This window comes from Leuresthes tenuis, unplaced genomic scaffold (genome assembly GCF_036924035.1).
Source record: "Leuresthes tenuis unplaced genomic scaffold, fLeuTen1.0.hap1 SCAF_5, whole genome shotgun sequence".
NCBI classification, from domain to species: Eukaryota; Metazoa; Chordata; class Actinopteri; order Atheriniformes; family Atherinopsidae; genus Leuresthes; species Leuresthes tenuis.
Window position 1 is genome coordinate 24,512,984 of NW_027325359.1, and position 20,344 is coordinate 24,533,327.

At 46.4% G+C, this 20,344-nt stretch overlaps 3 non-coding genes across 3 annotated transcripts; all 3 read right to left on the minus strand.

Moving 5' to 3' along the window:
* Positions 1-17,425: 17,425 nt before the first annotated feature.
* Positions 17,426-17,539, minus strand: LOC140308292 (U5 spliceosomal RNA). Its single transcript, XR_011916252.1, has one exon. It is a non-coding gene; the product is annotated as a U5 spliceosomal RNA (small nuclear RNA).
* Positions 17,540-17,950: 411 nt separating this feature from the next.
* Positions 17,951-18,141, minus strand: LOC140307914 (U2 spliceosomal RNA). Its single transcript, XR_011915935.1, has one exon. It is a non-coding gene; the product is annotated as a U2 spliceosomal RNA (small nuclear RNA).
* Positions 18,142-18,426: 285 nt separating this feature from the next.
* Positions 18,427-18,540, minus strand: LOC140308161 (U5 spliceosomal RNA). The gene has a single exon (XR_011916133.1). It is a non-coding gene; the product is annotated as a U5 spliceosomal RNA (small nuclear RNA).
* Positions 18,541-20,344: the final 1,804 nt, after the last annotated feature.

The window sequence follows — 20,344 nt, forward strand, 5'->3', positions numbered from 1 at the left end:
GCTTTTTACAAACTATGCTCGGACATTCAAACCTTCTTGTACCCGAACACATCCACTCCTGCTTTTGATGATGTTTGGTTGGGCATTGGAACCTACTTGTTGCCCGCTATTCATTAATTATGGGTGGACATTAAAACCTTGTCGCAGCCAAACACGTCCGCTCCCTGTTTTGATCATGTATGGTTGGACATTCGCACCTTTTCTCACCCGCTTTTTGCAAACAATGGTCAGCAATTTATAGCTTCCTCTCCACCATACTTGTATGGTGGAATATTCACACCCACTTGCATCCGAAGACCTCCGCCCCCACTTTTGTTGATATTTAGTCGGTCATTCGCACCTTACCCGCTTTTGGCAAACTATGGCCTTCTTGCAGCCAAACACCTCTGATCTCGCTTTTGATGATGTAAGGTTGGGCATTCAGACCTTGCTTCACATGCTTTTCACCAAATATAGTCGGACATTCACACCTTCTTGCAGCCGAACACTTCCGCTCCACCTTTTAGTGTTCTATAATACCTTTTTTTCACCGCATTTTATAGATTATGGTTGGAAATTCTCAAACACTCTCATCCGAAGACTTCTCCTCTCGCTTTTGTTAATATATTTGAACTTTAGTCGGACATTCACACCTTCTTGCAGCTGAACCACCTCCGCTCCCTGTTTTGATCATGTATGGTCTGGCAATACTACCTTTTCTTACCCGTTTGTGAGTAATTATGGCTGGACATTCACACCTACTTTCAGCAGAACACCACTTCTCTCGCTTTTGATGATGTATGGACCGGCATTCTTACCTTTTCTAACACATTTTTCAGCAATTATGGTCGGAGATTCACACCTACTCACAGACAATCAACTCCGCTCCCGCATTTGATGGTGTATAGTTGGGCATTCTCACCCTTTCTCATCAGCTTTTTGCAAATTATGATCTGACATCCCTCCCTCCTGAGCTGTCACCTTATCGTGGTGGGGGAGTTTGCGTGCCCCAATGAGTCCGGGAGCTATGTTGCTCGGGGCTTTAAGCCCCTGGTAGGGTCACCCAAGGCAAGCAGATCCTAGATGAGGGACCAGACAAAGAACAGCTCAAAAGACCCCTTATGATGAACAAAAAATTTGGACCTCGTGATCCCTTGCCCGGATATGGGACACCGGGGCCTCCCCCCGGAGCCAGGCCCGGGGGTGGGGCCCGGCAGCGGGCACCTGGTGGCCGGGTCTGTGCCCATGGGGCTCGGTCGGGCATAGCCCGAAATGATGACGTGGGTCCCCCTTCCGACGGGCTCACCACCCGTGGGAGGGGCCAAGGGGGTCGGGTGCGATGTGAGCTGGGTAGCGGCCGAAGGCAGAGGCCTTGGCGGTCTGATCCTCGGCTACTGAAGCTAGCTCTTGGGACGTGGAATGTCACCTCTCTGTTGGGGAAGGAGCCGGAGCTGGTGCGCGAGGCTGAGCGGTTCCGGCTAGATATAGTCGGACTCACCTCGACGCACGGCTTGGGCTCTGGAACCAGTCCTCTTGAGAGGGGTTGGACTCTCTTCCACTCTGGAGTTGCCCGTGGTGAGAGGCGCAGAGCAGGTGTGGGCATACTTATTGCCCCCCGGCTGTGTGCCAGTACATTGGGGTTTACCCCAGTGAACGAGAGGGTAGCCTCCCTCCGCCTTCGGGTGGGGGGACGAGTCCTGACTGTTGTTTGTGCCTATGCGCCAAACAGCAGTTCAGAGTACCCACCCTTTTTGGAGTCTCTGGGGGAGGCACTGGAGAATGCTCCTACCGGAGACTCCCTCGTTCTGCTGGGGGACTTCAATGCTCACGTGGGCAATGACAGTGAGACCTGGAGGGGTGTGATTGGGAGGAACGGCCCCCCCGATCTGAACCAGAGTGGTGTTATGTTGTTGGACTTCTGTGCTGGTCATGGACTGTCCATAACGAACACCATGTTCAGACATAAGGGTGTCCATATGTGCACTTGGCACCAGGACACCCTTGGCCGCAGTTCGATGATCGACTTTGTGGTTGTATCATCGGACTTGCGGCCGTATGTCCTGGACACTCGGGTGAAGAGAGGGGCGGAGCTGTCAACTGATCACCACCTGGTGGTGAGTTGGCTCCGCTGGTGGGGGAGGATGCCGATCAGACCTGGCAGGCCCAAACGTATTGTGAGGGTCTGCTGGGAGCGTTTGTCAGAATCCCCCGTCAGAAGGAGCTTTAACTCCCACCTCCGGCAGAGCTTCAACCATATCCCGGGGGAGGTGGGGGACATTGAGTCCGAATGGGCCATGTTCCGTGACTCCATTGCCGAGGCAGCTGATCGGAGTTGTGGCCGTAAGGTGGTCGGTGCCTGTCGTGGCGGCAACCCTCGAACCTGCTGGTGGACACCAGTGGTGAGGGAAGCCGTCAAGCTGAAGAAGGAGTCCTATCGGGCCTTTTTGGCCAGTGGGACCCTGGAAGCAGCTGATAGGTACCGACAGGCCAGACGGGCTGCGGCTTCGGCGGTTGCTGAGAAAAAAACTCGGGCCTGGGAGGAGTTCGGTGAGACCATGGAGAACGATTTCCGGACGGCCTCGAAGAGATTCTGGTCCACCATCCGGCGTCTCAGGGGGGGGAAGCGGCTCACAGTCAACACTGTTTACAGTGGGGACGGGGCTTTGCTGACCTCAACTAGGGATGTTGTGAGTCGATGGGGGGAGTACTTCGAGGAACTCCTCAATCCTACCAACACGTGCTCGGAAGAGGCAGAGTCGGAGAGCTCGGAGACGGGGCCTCCCATTTCTGGGGCTGAGGTTGCCGAGGTGGTCAAAAAGCTCCTCGGTGGCAAGGGCCCGGGGGTGGATGAGGTCCGTCCTGAGTTTCTCAAGGCTCTGGATGTTGTAGGGCTGTCTTGGCTGACACGCCTCTGCAGCATCGCGTGGACATCGGGGACAGTGCCTCTGGACTGGCAGATTGGGGTGGTGGTCCCCCTCTTTAAAAAGGGGGACCGGAGGGTGTGTTCCAACTATAGGGGTATCACACTCCTCAGCCTCCCTGGTAAGGTCTATTCGGGGGTATTGGAGAGGAGGATCCGTCGGATAATCGAGCCTCGGATTCAGGAGATGCAGTGTGGCTTTCGTCCTGGCCGTGGAACAGTGGACCAGCTCTATACCCTCGGCAGGATCCTGGAGGGTGCATGGGAGTTCGCCCAACCAGTCTACATGTGTTTTGTGGACTTGGAGAAAGCAGCGTTCGACCGTGTCCCTCGTGGAGTCCTGTGGGGGGTGCTCCGGGAATATGGAGTGCCGGACCCCTTGATAGGGTCCGTTCGGTCTCTGTATGACCGGTGCCAGAGTTTGGTCCGCATTGCCGGCAGTAAGTCGGATACGTTTCCGGTGAGAGTTGGACTCCGTCAGGGCTGCCCTTTGTCACCGATTCTGTTCCTAACTTTTATGGACAGAATTTCTAGGCGCAGCCAGGGCGTTGAGGGTGTCCGATTTGGCGACCTCAGAATCGGGTCTCTGCTTTTTGCAGATGATGTGGTTCTGTTAGCGTCGTCAGGCCGTGACCTTCAGCTCTCACTGGAGCGATTCGCAGCCGAGTGTGAAGCGGCTGGGATGAGAATCAGCACCTCCAAATCCGAGACTCTGGTTCTCAGCCGGAAAAGGGTGGAATGCTCTCTCCGGGTCGGGAATGAGATCCTTCCCCAAGTGGAGGAGTTCAAGTATCTCGGGGTCTTGTTCACGAGTGAGGGACGAATGGAGCGGGAGATTGACGGGCGGATCGGTGCGGCGTCTGCAGTGTTGCGGGCTCTGCACCGACCCGTCGTTGTGAAGAGGGAGCTGAGCCAGAAGGCGAAGCTCTCTACTTACTGGTCAATCTACGTTCCCATCCTCACCTATGGTCACGAGTTGTGGGTAGTGACCGAAAGAACAAGATCGCGAATACAAGCGGCCGAAATGGGTTTCCTCCGCAGGGTGTCTGGGCTCTCCCTTAGAGATAGGGTGAGAAGCTCAGTCATCCGGGAGGGGCTCGGAGTAGAACCGCTGCTCCTCCGCATTGAGAGGAGTCAGATGAGGTGGCTCGGGCATCTGGTTAGGATGCCCCCTGGGCGCCTCCCTGGGGAGGTGTTCCGGGCACGTCCCACTGGGAGGAGACCCCGGGGAAGACCCAGGACACGCTGGAGAGACTATGTCTCTCGGCTGGCCTGGGAACGCCTCGGGGTCCCCCCGGAAGAGCTGGAGGAAGTGGCCGGGGACAGAGACGTCTGGGTTTCTCTGCTCAAGCTGCTGCCCCCGCGACCCGACCCCCGGATAAGCGGCAGATGATGGATGGATGGATGGATCTGACATCCACACCTACTTGCAGTCGAACAGTTCTGCTCCCGCTTTTGATTATGTTTGGTTGGATATTCGAACCTTTTCTTAACTGCTTTTTACAAACTTTGGTTGGACGTTCACACCTTCTTGTAGCCGAACACATCTACAGCTGCTTTTGATGATGTATGGTTGGGCATTCGCACCATTTTTTTCCCCTTTTTTCAGGAATTATGGGTGGATATTCACATCTTCTTGCAGCGGAACACCTCCTCTCCCACTTATGATCATGTGCGGTTTGATTTTCGAAATTTTTACTTTCATGTTTTCTAGCAATTATTGATGGACATTCAGACCTTCTTGCAGCTGAACACCTCCGCTCCCGCTTTTGATCATACATTGTTGGGCATTCGCACCTTGTCTTACCAGATTTTTACAAACTTTAGTCGAACATTCACACCTTCTTGCAGCTGAACACCTCCGCTCCTGCTTTTGATGGTGTAAAGTCGGGCTTTCGAGCCTTTTCTTACCCGGTTTTTAGAAATTATGGCTGGACATTCAGACCTTGCAGCCAAACACCTCCGCTCCCTCTTTTGATCATACATGGCAAATGGATTTAATTTTAACAAGTCAGGGGTGAAACTGTTCACCTCCAACATATTTTATTTCCTACGTCATCCATCTGTGCTCGGGGCCAAGGCTGAGATAAACAAGGAGTTATCTCATAGAGAGGAACAAACAAGTCCCAGCAGAAACCTTGAGGAGGAACTCCATCTGCCCCCACCCAAGAGGAACTTTGGAAAGGAGAGACATCAGAGGCAAGAAGAGAGGTCTTTATTTGCCCCAAACCCTCTCAACAGCACTAATGACCAGGACCAGGGACCAGGACCAGGACCTTCCCCAGCCCCCCAAACCCCTGACAGGTCATTGTGCTCCTCACCCTCCCTTTCTCCCTCCTCCTCCCCTCACCTGAAATTCACTGAGGAGATGATGGAACGGGTCAATGCTGGGCTTAGATCTACCCCCCAGCCCAATCCCTTTTTATCCCCCATAAACCCCCCACCAAAGCGGCCAAAGGTTCCCCGCCGAGCCCCGCCCCTACTAGAGCAGCCGAAGCGACGGAGCCCAGCCCCACCCCCTTCTGTCCCTTCACGCTGCCACCATGTACTGTCTCCGCAGTCTGATGTGTGATGTGTGAGGGGTCCAGGCTGTGTGAATTCTGACAGTCGTGACTTTTCCCAGGACAAGCTGGGACCCTGTTTATTAGAAGATCTTAAAATTTCTGTACTTTTAGGTGACAGAAGGAGAAATGTGACCCAGTCAAAACACAGAGAGTTGCACTCAAAAAGATCTTTAAATAAAGTAAACATACCTTGTGTGCCACAGACTGCACCCAAACACGAGGGGGCAAATAATACCTCTAAAACACTTAAGTTGGCTTTATTAAATGTTAGGTCTTTAGCTGGGAAAACATTCTTAATTGATGATTTTATCACTGAGCACACCCTGGATTTTATGTTTTTAAATGAAACTTGGTTGGAACAAAATAACAGTGCTGCTGTTCTTATTGAGTCAACCCCTCCTGGTTACAGTTTTATCAGCGAGGCCAGAGTGAGCAGGAGAGGAGGAGGGGTCGCAGTCTTATTCAATGAATCCTTTCAATGTAAGCAGTTATCTCCTGGAAGTTTTCAGTCCTTTGAATATATGGCTATACAGGTGAAGGCCTCACCCAGTGTCCTGTTTCTGAATATTTACAGGCCCCCTAAATACTGTTCAGATTTTTCTGAAGACCTCAGTGAACTGCTGTCTATGATCTGTGTTGATTTTGACTGTATAATTATTGTTGGTGATTTTAACATCCATATGGACAATCCTCAGGACAGAGGGACTAAAGACCTGAGTAACACTCTGGACAACTTTTGGCTGACTCAGCATATAACAGAGCCTACGCACAATAGGGGGCACACTCTAGACTTAGTGATCTCCAAGGGTCTAAGCATTTCAAAGATTACTGTGTCTGATGTGGGCCTGTCTGACCATTCCTGTGTTTTCTTTGAGAGTACGATTTCAGTGCACACAAATGTCTCAACAGCAGTGATCTCAAAACTGAAAACAGTAGTAAGATCTTTAACCAGGTTTTCTCCTTAGCACCTGCCCTGTCCGGGGGTTCAGTCAGTGAGCTCGTCAGTAGCTTTAATACTAAAATGTTAAATGTTATGGATACTATTGCTCCCATTAAGGTGAAGGTTATCTCTGGAAGGAAGAAGTCTCCATGGCGAAATTCCACACTGGTGAAAAATGGGAAAAGAGTGTGTCGGAAAGCTGAGCGCCGATGGAGAAAAACAAATCTCCAGGTTCATTATGACATCTATAAAGAGAAACTTCACTCTTATAATTTACAACTGAGGAATGCAAGGAAATCCTACTTCCCTGACATCATCACCAAAAACAGTCATAATGCTCGGGCCTTATTTGCTACAGTTGACAGGCTAACAAACCCTCCTGTGTCAGTGGCAAATGAACTCCATTCCACCATGGCCTGCAATGACTTTGCCAAATTCTTCATAGACAAAGTCCAAAATATTAGACAAGCAGTTGGTACATCAGCAGCAGGTTCAGCATATGTACTGTGTCCACCGAAAACCGGTTTAAACACCATGACACTATTTCAACCCATTAACAGTAAAGACCTGGAGGACATCTTACGTCACCTGAAGTCCTCCTCTTGCTGTTTAGACATCCTACCAACAGGTTTTTTCAAAGGGGTCTCAAAGACTTTGGAGTCAGACCTGTTACTGATTGTGAACCTGTCCTTAACGTCAGGTGCGTTTCCAGAGCCACTAAAAACAGCTGTAATTAAACCTCTGCTGAAAAAGGACAATCTTGATAAGACGCAAATGAACAACTACAGGCCCATCTCAAATCTCCCATTTTTAAGTAAGATCATTGAAAAAGCGGTTTTTCAACAGCTTAATTACTTTTTAACACAAAATAACTGCTATGATACCTTCCACTCAGGCTTTAGACAGCACCACAGCACTGAGACTGCTCTGACCAAAGTGTTTAATGACATATGTCTGAATACAGACAGTGGAAAAATGTCAGTCTTAGTTTTACTGGATCTCAGTGCTGCCTTTGATACAGTTGACCACAATATATTACTCAAACAACTGGAGAACTGGGCTGGTCTTTCCGGAACTGTACTAAACTGGTTCAAAACATACTTAGAGAACAGGAAGTACTTTGTGTCAATAGGTAACTTTACATCTGAGCAGACAAGAATCACAAGTTCCCCAAGGTTCCATCCTGGGACCTCTTCTGTTTAACATCTACATGCTCCCACTGGCACAGATTATAAAAAACAACCAAATAAACTACCATAGCTATGCAGATGACACACAGATGTATATAACAATGTCACCAGGAGACAGAGGGCCTGTACAGGCCCTTGGAAAATGCATTGAGGAGATTAATGACTGGATGTGCCACAACTTCCTCCAGCTAAACAAAAACAAAACTGAGGTAATTGTCTTTGGAGCCAAAGATAAACGATTGAAAGTCACCACAGAGCTTCAATCTATAAATCTAAAAACGACCAACCAGGCCAGAAATCTGGGTGTAGTGATGGACTCAGACCTAAATTTGGACAAACACATTAAGGCATTAACAAAGTCAGCCTACTATCACCTTAAGAATATATCAAGGCTAAAAGATCTGATGTCTCAGCAGGACCTGGAAAAACTAGTCCATGCATTCATCTTTAGTAGGCTTGATTATTGTAATAGCATCTTTACAGGTCTGCCTAAAAAGTCAGTTAGACAACTGCAGCTCATCCAGAACTCAGCTGCTCGAGTCCTCACTAAGACCAAAAAAGTGGAGCACATCACAGTCCAGCTCTCAAGTCTTTACACTGGCTGCCTGTCCATCAGAGGATAGACTTTAAAGTTCTGATGCTGGTCTATAAAGCTCTGAATGGTCAAGGACCAAAATACATCAGTGACCTCCTGACCCACTATGAACCTTCCAGACCCCTCAGGTCATCTGGATCCGGTATTTTATCAGTTCCCAGAGTCAAAACCAGACATGGAGAAGCTGCATTCAGCTTCTATGCTCCACATGTCTGGAACAAAGTCCCAGAAAGCCTCAGATCAGCTGAAACACTCAGTGTATTTAAGTCCAGGTTGAAGACACATCTATTTTCAGCTGCATTTGAATAAGCTTGAGTTTCAAAACGGAATCATGTTTTAACTATTGATTTTATCTTTCATATATATAATTTTTTCTGATTTTATCTATTGTTCTTATTTCCTTCTTTTGTTTAAATTTTAAATCATGCTTTTTATTTCTTCTGTTTTAATGTCTCTGTGAAGCACTTTGAATCACCTTGTTGTTGAATTGTGCTATACAAATATACTTGCCTTGTCTTGCCTTGCCTTACATTGTCGGGCATTCGCACCTTGTCTTACCCGCTTTTTACAAACTATAGTCAGACATCCACACCTTCTTGCAGCTGAACCACCTCCGCTTACTGTTTTGATCATGTATGGTCTGGCAATACTACCTTTTCTTACCCGTTTGTGAGTAATTATGGCTGGACATTCACACCTACTTTCAGCAGAACACCACCTCTCTCGCTTTTGATGATGTATGGACCGGCATTCTTACCTTTTCTAACACATTTTTCAGCAATTATGTTCGGAGATTCACACCTACTCACAGACGAACAACTCCGCTCCCGCATTTGATGGTGTATAGTCGGGCATTCTCACCCTTTCTCATCAGCTTTTTGCAAATTATGATCTGACATCCACACCTACTTGCAGTCGAACAGTTCTGCTCAAGCTTTTGATTATGTTTGGTTGGATATTCGAACCTTTTCTTAACTGCTTTTTACAAACTTTGGTTGGACGTTCACACCTTCTTGTAGCCGAACACATCCACAGCTGCTTTTGATGATGTATGGTTGGGCATTCGCACCTTTTTTTTACCCATTTTTCAGGAATTATGGGTGGATATTCACACCTTCTTGCAGCTGAACACCTCCTCTCCCACTTATGATCATGTGCGGTTTGATTTTAGAAATTTTTACTTTCATGTTTTCTAGCAATTATTGATGGACATTCAGACCTTCTTGCAGCTGAACACCTCCTCTCCCACTTATGATCATGCGCGGTTTGATATTAGAAATTTTTACTTTCATGTTTTCTAGCAATTATTGATGGACATTCAGACCTTCTTTGCAGCTGAACACCTCCGCTCCCGCTTTTGATCATACATTGTCGGGCATTCATAACTTGTCTTACCAGATTTTTACAAACTTTAGTCGAACATTCACACCTTCTTGCAGCTGAACACCTCCGCTCCCGCTTTTGATGGTGTAAAGTCGGGCTTTCGAGCCTTTTCTTACCCGGTTTTTAGAAATTATGGTTGGATATTCAGACCTTGCAGCCGAACACCTCCGCTCCCTCTTTTGATCATACATTGTCGGGCATTCGCACCTTGTCTTACCCGCTTTTTACAAACTATAGTCAGACATTCACACGTTGCAGCTGAACCACCTCCGCTCCCTGTTTTGATCATGTATGGAGTGGCAATACTACCTTTTCTTACCCATTTGTGAGTAATTATGGCTGGACATTCACACCTACTTGCAGTCGAACAGCTCTGCTCCTGCTTTTGATTTTGTTTGGTTGGATATTCGAACCTTTTCTTAACTGCTTTTTACAAACTTTGGTCGGACGTTCACACCTTCTTGCAACCGAACACCTCCGCTTCCGCTTTTGATGGTATATATTCGGGAATTCGAACATTATCTTACCCGTTTTTTACAAACCATGGTCGGACTTTCACACCTTCTTGTAGCCGAACAACTCCACTCCCGCTATTGATTGTGTACAGTCGTGTAGTTTAACCTTTTCTTACCCGCTTTTTACCAACTATGGTCGGACATTCACACCGTCTACAGCGGAACACCTCCGCTTCCGCTTTTGATGGTGTATAGTCGGGCATTCGAACCTTTTCTTACCCGCTTTTTACAAACTATGGTCGGACATTCAAACCTTCTTGTAGCCGAAAAGCTCCGCTCCCTCTTTTGATCATACATTGTCGGGCATTTGCACCTTTTTCTTACCCGCTTTTTACAAACCATGGTCGGACTGTCACACCTTCTTGTAGCCGAACACATCTGCTCCCGCTATTGATTGTGTACAGTCGGGTTTTTTTAACCTTTTCTTACCCGCTTTTTACCAACTCTGGTCGGACATTCACACCTTCTTACAGCGGAACACCTCCGCTCCCTCTTTTGATGGTGTATGTTCGGGCATTCGAACCTTTTCTTACCCGCTTTTTACAAACTATGCTCGGACATTCAAACCTTCTTATAGCCGAACACATCCACTCCTGCTTTTGATGATGTGTGGTTGGGCATTCGAACCCACTTCTTGCCCGCTTTTCATTAATTATGGGTGGACATTCACACCTTGTCGCAGCCAAACACCTCCGCTCCCTGTTTTGATCACGTATGGTTGGACATTCGCACCTTTTCTCACCCGCTTTTTGCAAACTATGGTCAGCAATTCACAGCTTCCTCTCCACCATACTTGTATGGTGGGATATTCACACCCACTTGCATCCGAAGACCTCCGCCCCCACTTTTGTTGATATTTAGTCGGTCATTCGCACCTTACCCGCTTTTGGCAAACTATGGCCTTCTTGCAGCCAAACACCTCTGATCTCGCTTTTGATGATGTAAGGTTGGGCATTCAGACCTTGCTTCCCCTGCTTTTCACCAAATATAGTCGGACATTCACACCTTCTTGCAGCCGAACACTTCCGCTCCACCTTTTAGTGTTCTATCACACCTTTTTTTCACCGCATTTTATAGATTATGGTTGGAAATTCTCAACCACTCTCATCCGAAGACCTCTCCTCCCGCTTTTGTTAATATATTTGAACTTTAGTCGGACATTCACACCTTCTTGCAGCTGAACCACCTCCGCTCCCTGTTTTGATCATGTATGGTCTGGCAATACTACCTTTTCTTACCCGTTTGTGAGTAATTATGGCTGGACATTCACACCTACTTTCAGCAGAACACCACTTCTCTCGCTTTTGATGATGTATGGACCGGCATTCTTACCTTTTCTAACACATTTTTCAGCAATTATGGTCGGAGATTCACACCTACTCACAGACAAACAACTCCGCTCCCGCATTTGATGGTGTATAGTCGGGCATTCTCACCCTTTCTCATAAGCTTTTTGCAAATTATGATCTGACATTAACACCTGCTTTTGATGATGTATGGTTGGGTATTCGCACCTTTTTTTTACCCATTTTTCAGCAATTATGGGTGGACATTCACACCTTCTTGCAGCTGAACACCTCCTCTCCCACTTATGATCATGTGCGGTTTGATTTTCGAAATTTTTACTTTATTTTTTTCTAGCAATTATTGATGGACATTCAGACCTTCTTGCAGCTGAACACCTCCGCTCCCGCTTTTGATCATACATTGTCGGGCATTCGCACCTTGTCTTACCAGATTTTTACAAACTTTAGTCGAACATTCACACCTTCTTGCAGCTGAACACCTCCGCTCCCTCTTTTGATTATACATTGTCGGGCATTCGCACCTTGTCTTACCCGCTTTTTACAAACTATAGTCAGACATTCACACGTTGCAGCTGAACCACCTCCGCTCCCTGTTTTGATCATGTATGGTCTGGCAATACTACCTTTTCTTACCCGATCGTGAGTAATTATGGCTGGACATTCACACCTACTTTCAGCAGAACACCACCTCTCTCGCTTTTGATGATGTATGGACCGGCATTCTTACCTTTTCTAACACATTTTTCAGCAATTATGGTCGCAGATTCACACCTACTCACAGACAAACAACTCCGCTCCCGCATTTGATGGTGTATAGTCGGGCATTCTCACCGTTTCTCATCAGCTTTTTGCAAATCATGATCTGACATCCACACCTACTTGCAGTCGAAGAGTTCTGCTCCCGCTTTTGATTATGTTTGGTTGGATATTCGAACCTTTTCTTAACTGCTTTTTACAAACTTTGGTTGGACCTTCACACCTTCTTGTAGCCGAACACATCCACAGCTGCTTTTGATGATGTATGGTTGGGCATTCGCACCTTTTTTTTACCCATTTTTCAGGAATTATGGGTGGATATTCACACCTTCTTGCAGCTGAACACCTCCTCTCCCACTTATGATCATGTGTGGTTTGATTTTAGAAATTTTTACTTTCATGTTTTCTAGCAATTATTGATGGACATTCAGACCTGCTTGCAGATGAACACCTCCGCTCCCGCTTTTGATCATACATTGTCGGACATCCATACCTTGTCTTACCAGATTTTTACAAACTTTAGTCGAACATTCACACCTTCTTGCAGCTGAACACCTCCGCTCCCGCTTTTGATGGTGTAAAGTCGGGCTTTCGAGCCTTTTCTTACCCGGTTTTTAGAAATTATGGTTGGATATTCAGACCTTGCAGCCGAACACCTCCGCTCCCACTTTTGATCATACATTGTCGGGCATTCGCACCTTGTCTTACCCGCTTTTTACAAACTATAGTCAGACATTCACACGTTGCAGCTGAACCACCTCCGCTCCCTGTTTTGATCATGTATGGAGTGGCAATACTACCTTTTCTTACCCGTTTGTGAGTAATTATGGCTGGACATTCACACCTACTTGCAGTCGAACAGCTCTGCTCCTGCTTTTGATTTTGTTTGGTTGGATATTCGAACCTTTTCTTAACTGCTTTTTACAAACTTTGGTCGGACGTTCACACCTTCTTGCAACCGAACACCTCCGCTTCCGCTTTTGATGGTATATATTCGGGAATTCGAACCTTTTCTTACCCGTTTTTTACAAACCATGGTCGGACTTTCACACCTTCTTGTAGCCGAACAACTCCACTCCCGCTATTGATTGTGTACAGTCGTGTAGTTTAACCTTTTCTTACCCGCTTTTTAACAACTATGGTCGGACATTCACACCGTCTACAGCGGAACACCTCCGCTTCCGCTTTTGATGGTGTATAGTCGGGCATTCGAACCTTTTCTTACCCGCTTTTTACAAACTATGGTCGGACATTCAAACCTTCTTGTAGCCGAAAAGCTCCGCTCCCTCTTTTGATCATACATTGTCGGGCATTTGCACCTTTTCTTACCCGCTTTTTACAAACCATGGTCGGACTGTCACACCTTCTTGTAGCCGAACACATCTGCTCCCGCTATTGATTGTGTACAGTCGGGTTTTTTAACCTTTTCTTACCCGCTTTTTACCAACTCTGGTCGGACATTCACACCTTCTTACAGCGGAACACCTCCGCTCCCTCTTTTGATGGTGTATGTTCGGGCATTCGAACCTTTTCTTACCCGCTTTTTACAAATTATGCTCGGACATTCAAACCTTTTTATAGCCGAACACATCCACTCCTGCTTTTGATGATGAGTGGTTGGGCATTCGAACCTACTTCTTGCCCGCTTTTCATTAATTATGGGTGGACATTCACACCTTGTCGCAGCCAAACACCTCCGCTCCCTGTTTTGATGGTGTATGGTTGGACATTCGCACCTTTTCTCACCCGCTTTTTGCAAACTATGGTCAGCAATTCACAGCTTCCTCTCCACCATACTTGTATGGTGGGATATTCACACCCACTTGCATCCGAAGACCTCCGCCCCCACTTTTGTTGATATTTAGTCGGTCATTCGCACCTTACCCGCTTTTGGCAAACTATGGCCTTCTTGCAGCCAAACACCTCTGATCTCACTTTTGATGATGTAAGGTTGGGCATTCAGACCTTGCTTCACCTGCTTTTCACCAAATATAGTCGGACATTCACACCTTCTTGCAGCCGAACACTTCCGCTCCACCTTTTAGTGTTCTATCACACCTTTTTTTCACCGCATTTTATAGATTATGGTTGGAAATTCTCAACCAATCTATCCGAAGACCTCTCCTCCCGCTTTTGTTAATATATTTGAACTTTAGTCGGACATTCACACCTTCTTGCAGCTGAACCACCTCCGCTCCCTGTTTTGATCATGTATGGTCTGGCAATACTACTTTTTTTTACCCGTTTGTGAGTAATTATGGCTGGACATTCACACCTACTTTCAGCAGAACACCACCTCTCTCGCTTTTGATGATGTATGGACCGGCATTCTTACCTTTTCTAACACATTTTTCAGCAATTATGGTCGCAGATTCACACCTACTCACAGACAAACAACTCCGCTCCCGCATTTGATGGTGTATAGTCGGGCATTCTCACCCTTTCTCATCAGCTTTTTGCAAATTATGATCTGACATTAACACCTGCTTTTGATGATGTATGGTTGGGTATTCGCACCTTTTTTTTTACCCATTTTTAAGGAATTATGGGTGGACATTCACACCTTCTTGCAGCTGAACACCTCCTCTCCCACTTATGATCATGTGCGGTTTGATTTTCGAAATTTTTACTTTAATTTTTTCTAGCAATTATTGATGGACATTCAGACCTTCTTGCAGCTGAACATCTCCGCTCCCGCTTTTGATCATACATTGTCGGACATTCATACCTTGTCTTACCAGATTTTTACAAACTTTAGTCGAACATTCACACCTTCTTGCAGCTGAACACCTCCGCTCCCACTTTTGATGGTGTAAAGTCGGGCTTTTGAGCCTTTTCTTACCCGGTTTTTAGAAATTATGGTTGGACATTCAGACCTTGCAGCCGAACACCTCCGCTCCCTCTTTTGATTATACATTGTCGGGCATTCGCACCTTGTCTTACCAGCTTTTTACAAACTATAGTCAGACATTCACACGTTGCAGCTGAACACCTCCGCTACCGCTTTTGATGGTGTAAAGTCGGGCTTTTGAGCCTTTTCTTACCCGGTTTTTAGAAATTATGGTTGGACATTCAGACCTTGCAGCCGAACACCTCCGCTCCCTCTTTTGATTATACATTGTCGGGCATTCGCACCTTGTCTTACCCGCTTTTTACAAACTATAGTCAGACATTCACACGTTGCAGCTGAACCACCTCCGCTCCCTGTTTTGATCATGTATGGTCTGGCAATACTACCTTTTCTTACCCGTTTGTGAGTAATTATGGCTGGACATTCACACCTACTTTCAGCAGAACACCACCTCTCTCGCTTTTGATGATGTATGGACCGGCATTCTTACCTTTTCTAACACATTTTTCAGCAATTATGGTCGCAGATTCACACCTACTCACAGACAAACAACTCCGCTACCGCATTTGATGGTGTATAGTCGGGCATTCTCACCCTTTCTCATCAGCTTTTTGCAAATTATGATCTGACATTCACACCTACTTGCAGTCGAAAAGCTCTGCTCCCGCTTTTGATTATGTTTGGTTGGATATTCGAACCTTTTCTTAACTGCTTTTTACAAACTTTGTTCGGAGGTTCACGTCTTCTTGAAGCCGAACACCTCCGCTTCCGCTTTTGATGGTGTACAGTCGGGCATTTTAACCTTTTCTTACCCGCTTTTTACCAACTATGGTCGGACATTCACACCTTCTTGCAGCTGAACACCTCCGCTCCCGCTTTTGATGGTGTATAGTCGGGCTTTCGAGCCTTTTCTTCCCCGGTTTTTACAAATTATGGTTGGACATTCAGACCTTGCAGCCGAAAACCTTCGCTCCCTCTTTTGATCATACATTGTTGGGCATTCGCACCTTGTCTTACGCGCTTTTTACAAACTTTAGTCAGAAATTCACACCTTGCAGCTGAACCACCTCCGCTCCCTGTTTTGATCATGTATTGTCTGGCAATACTACCATTTCTTACCCGTTTGTGAGTAATCTTCTAAAAGGTCATACCTGTCATTTTTTCCATTGAAACCATAAATATTTAAGAGGTTAAAGTCTTGCCCCATAAAATTCAAGTGTGCTAAAAGTGCCCGTCCGTCTCGCACCAGAACATGCGGATTTTTAATTAGAATGGCCACACCATCATTTTTAATTTGATTTGAGCCACTCCATATCGATAAATTGGGCCACATTTCCTCCCATTGTCTATGGTTTTTCAAAAAAGGTAGTCCACATTCTTGTATTAAAAACACATCTGATTTTATGGAGTCTAAGAAGGATATAATACTCTGGGCTCTTGTCTTTGATTTCACACTTCTCACATTTAGTGTTGAGAAGGTGAGAACCATTAAAAGGATAAAGGAAAGTAGGTATGTCATTTTCGTTTTTCTAAGTTATCAAAACAAATTACACACTCAGGTTATTTCTTGGGAAACTAGCTCTCCTTTTCGGACTCTCGTGTTGGCCTCTGATGCAATGTTGCATTTAACTTTGAGTCCCTGGGGGTTGATTGCAGAGCTAAAGGGAATCAGAGGACAACTCAGATGCCGTCCTCCTCGGCTGTTGACCTTCGGGGAGGTGAGTACCTTCACTAGACTCACCTGTCTGCTCTTCCTCCTCATTTAGCTTAGCTCCACCCTCTGCCTGTGAATTCTCACAGACTTCAGCACTGAGTGGTGAGGCCTCTACAGGCCCCTCTCCTTTTTGCTCCTCACTTCCAATCCAAGCTTTTAGCGGGAAGTTTGAATTTATTGGGTCAACCTCTTCACTTTGTTCACCAACTGCCACCTCTGGTCCTTCTCTTTGTTGGCTTGACTGTGGCTTTACCGTCTTTAATTTGTTGGCAAAAGATTTAGGGCAATCTCAGAAGAGGTGATTTAATTCTCCACAGAGATTACATTTCCTGCCATTTGGACACTCTCCAAAAGTGTCCCCAATTTCTCTGCACTTCCCACATATCACCTTGGTACAAGCCTCAACCAGGTGCCCATGCTCACCACACTTGCGGCAGAGCTTGGGCTGCCCCTGGTACTGGATGTAACCTCGGTTTTAAAGGTGGCCAGAGTGTCACTTTGCATCTCCGCCCACCCGCTGCACTGAGCACTCTTCAGCCCTTTTAAATGGTATAACTTTGCACTCCCGCACGCTCCAGCGAGCACCATTCAAGCAACAACTTTGCACTCCAGCTTCAAACGTCGGCACAGTCGCAACAAGTAAGGCAACTCTACTCAGAGAAGTCACTCTGCACAGTAACAAGATTTCTTTTGCACAGACAGAAAGGGCTTCACCCGCAAAGGTAAAGCCTGCCAAAAATAGCAACAACTCATTAGTGCTGCTCTCCACGGAAGTCTTTAGTAAAAGGCGAAAGACTTGTACATTATGAAGAGAAACCAGAGTACGATTATCTGTCACTGCGGGAGCAGGGCATCAGGCTAGTTGGCATAGCCACCTTCCCCATGGTGAGCTTTGCTTGGTTGAGACGCTTGCTCCCCCTCCTTGCTCCTCGGCTGACCAAGTAGGAAAAATCGGGCCCTATTCGATGGCTGCCTTGTCTTTTACTCTGTGCAAAAGACAAGGCAGCCACAAACACCACGGGAACACCGTATTGAGGCTTTGTTCTGACCGCTCATTCAGTGTCGCGTTTCTTTCAAGCAATTCTCCCGGTTAGCCCGCACTCGGCTCGCCCCCAGAGCTGTGTTAAAGTCTACTTCGCATTCACTCTCTTTTCTCAGCAGACTAAAAGAAAGTTTCATCTTGGGCTCCCTGAAACTTCCATCCTGCACCACTGTTTGCTTTTTCACAAGAGCAGAGAAGAGCGCACCGTTCCCAGCGGCACTGCAGTACCGGGTCGATGCTTGGAGTGAACGGAGCAAGCTCCTTTTTCAACTCCTATTGCTAAAAATCCATTTAATATGTAGTCCTCGTACAAAGGCCATATCAGATATTAAACTGATAAGAACAGGTACTACACTTGATCTTAGCCAAAAGGCCGAGAAGCGATAACTGTCCACTGGTTCACGTCCGAGGGCCCTTCCTGGCACAATGCACACTTGTAGCGGTGTTCTTTTTATGGCCATAGGTGGCCAGAGTGTCACTTTGCACCTCCCCCCACCCGCTGCACTGAGCACTCTTCAGCCCTTTTAAATGGTATAACTTTGCACTCCCGCACGCTCCAGCAAGCACCATCCAAGCAACATCGGCACAGTTGCAACAAGTAAGGCGACTCTACTCAGAGAAGTCACTCTGCACAGTAACAAGATTTCTTTTGCACAGACGGAAAGGGCTTCACCCGCAAAGGTAAAGCCTGCCAAAAATAGAAACAACTCATTAGTGCTGCTTTCCACGGAAGTCTTTAGTAAAAGGCGAAAGACTTGTACGTTATGAAGAGAAACCAGAGTACGATTATCCATCACTGCGGGAGCAGGGCATCAGGCTAGTTGGCATAGCCACCTTCCCCATGGTGAGCTTTGCTTGGTTGAGACGCTTGCTCCCCCCCTTGCTCCTCGGCTGACCAAGTAGGAACAATCGGGCCCTATTCGATGGCTGCCTTGTCTTTTACTCTGTGCAAAAGACAAGGCAGCAACAAAAACACCACGGGAAAACCGTATTGAGGCTTTGTTCTGACCGCTCATTCGGTGTCGCGTTTCTTTCAAGCAATTCTCCCGGTTAGCCCACACTCGGCTCGCTCCTAGAGCCGTGTTAAAGTCTACTTCTCATTCATTCTTGTTTCTCAGCAGACTCTTGGGATTTTATCTATAAAATGAATTCCTTCACTCAAACTATGTTAAAACTGCTTTGTCCTTCATATTTACCATGTCTAGAAAGATTTAAACAAAAAAAACAACGTTGTACTTTGCAGTAAAAGACAGAGCAAATCTAAAGTTTCATGAATCCGAGAATAAGCTTACTTTCATGAGTTCTTCACGATTTGGGATTTTGCTATAAAATGAATTCCTTCACTCAAACTAAATCGCTAATCTGTTACATGTAAGGCAGATGTCAAATTCACCGAAATAGGATCTAAGGGTATTCGGCCAATCGAGCTGTAGCAGCTTCGGTAAAAGAGTATAAGTTGAAGAGTTTGTGAATAAAGGTGTGCGCACACATAGTGAGCTGTAGGAAAATAGGCAGGGAGCAATGCCGGCTGGGGTATATGTTCTTGTATGTTGTCTGACTGTTTGATTTGAATGTGTTGTGTAAGTGTCCCGTTGAATGTTACATGTTTGGGCTTTGACACGCTTCACTGTGGTTGTTAACTGTGTGGTGTGTCCTGAAATGTTATATGTTTGGGCTGTGTGACATGCTTAATGCTTGTCAGTAGCTACCCACTTATTCATATATAGCAACTGACAACATAAGAAGTCCGGACATACTTTGATAGTAGTTGTAGAAGTATCCTTATTGATAATAGATAAACTAATTCATAGTGATAGAACAGTAGATGAACAGGTGCCTGCACATGTCTCACGAAAATAAAATGGGTGTATGATTGCTGACGGCAGAGCAATACTGCCAAACTTATGAGTTCTTGTGGCAAACTTGATTCAGTGTCTTGACGTGTATACGCTGTTTCGCTGACTTGATTGTCACAAGAAACAAAGTGTGTTTGATAAGATCCGACCATTTTATTACGGGAGGATCAGTATCAGTATTCGGCTGCAAGTAGGTGTGAATGTCCAACCATAATTTGTAAAAAGCGGGTAAGAAAAGGTTCTCATGCCCGACTATACATTAACAAAAGCGGGAGGAGAGGTCTTCGGATGAGAGTGGGTGAGAATTTCCAACCATAATCTATAAAATGCGGTGAAGAAAAAGGTGTGAATGCTACATAGAACACTCAAAAGTGGAGCGGAAGTGTTCGGCTGCAAGAAGGTGTGAATGTCCGACTATATTTGGTGAAAAGTAGGTGAAGCAAGGTCTGAATGCCCAACCTTACATCATCAAAAGCGAGATCAGGTGTTTGGCTGCAAGAAGGCCATAGTTTGCCAAAAGCGGGTAAGGTGCGAATGACCGACTAAATATCAACAAAAGTGGGGGCGGAGGTCTTCGGATGCAAGTGGGTGTGAATATCCCACCATACAAGTATGGTGGAGAGGAAGCTGTGAATGGCCGACCATAGTAAAAAGCGGGTGAGAAAAGGTGCGAATGTCCACCATTATACACCATCAAAACAGGGAGCGGAGGTGTTTGGCTGCGACAAGGTG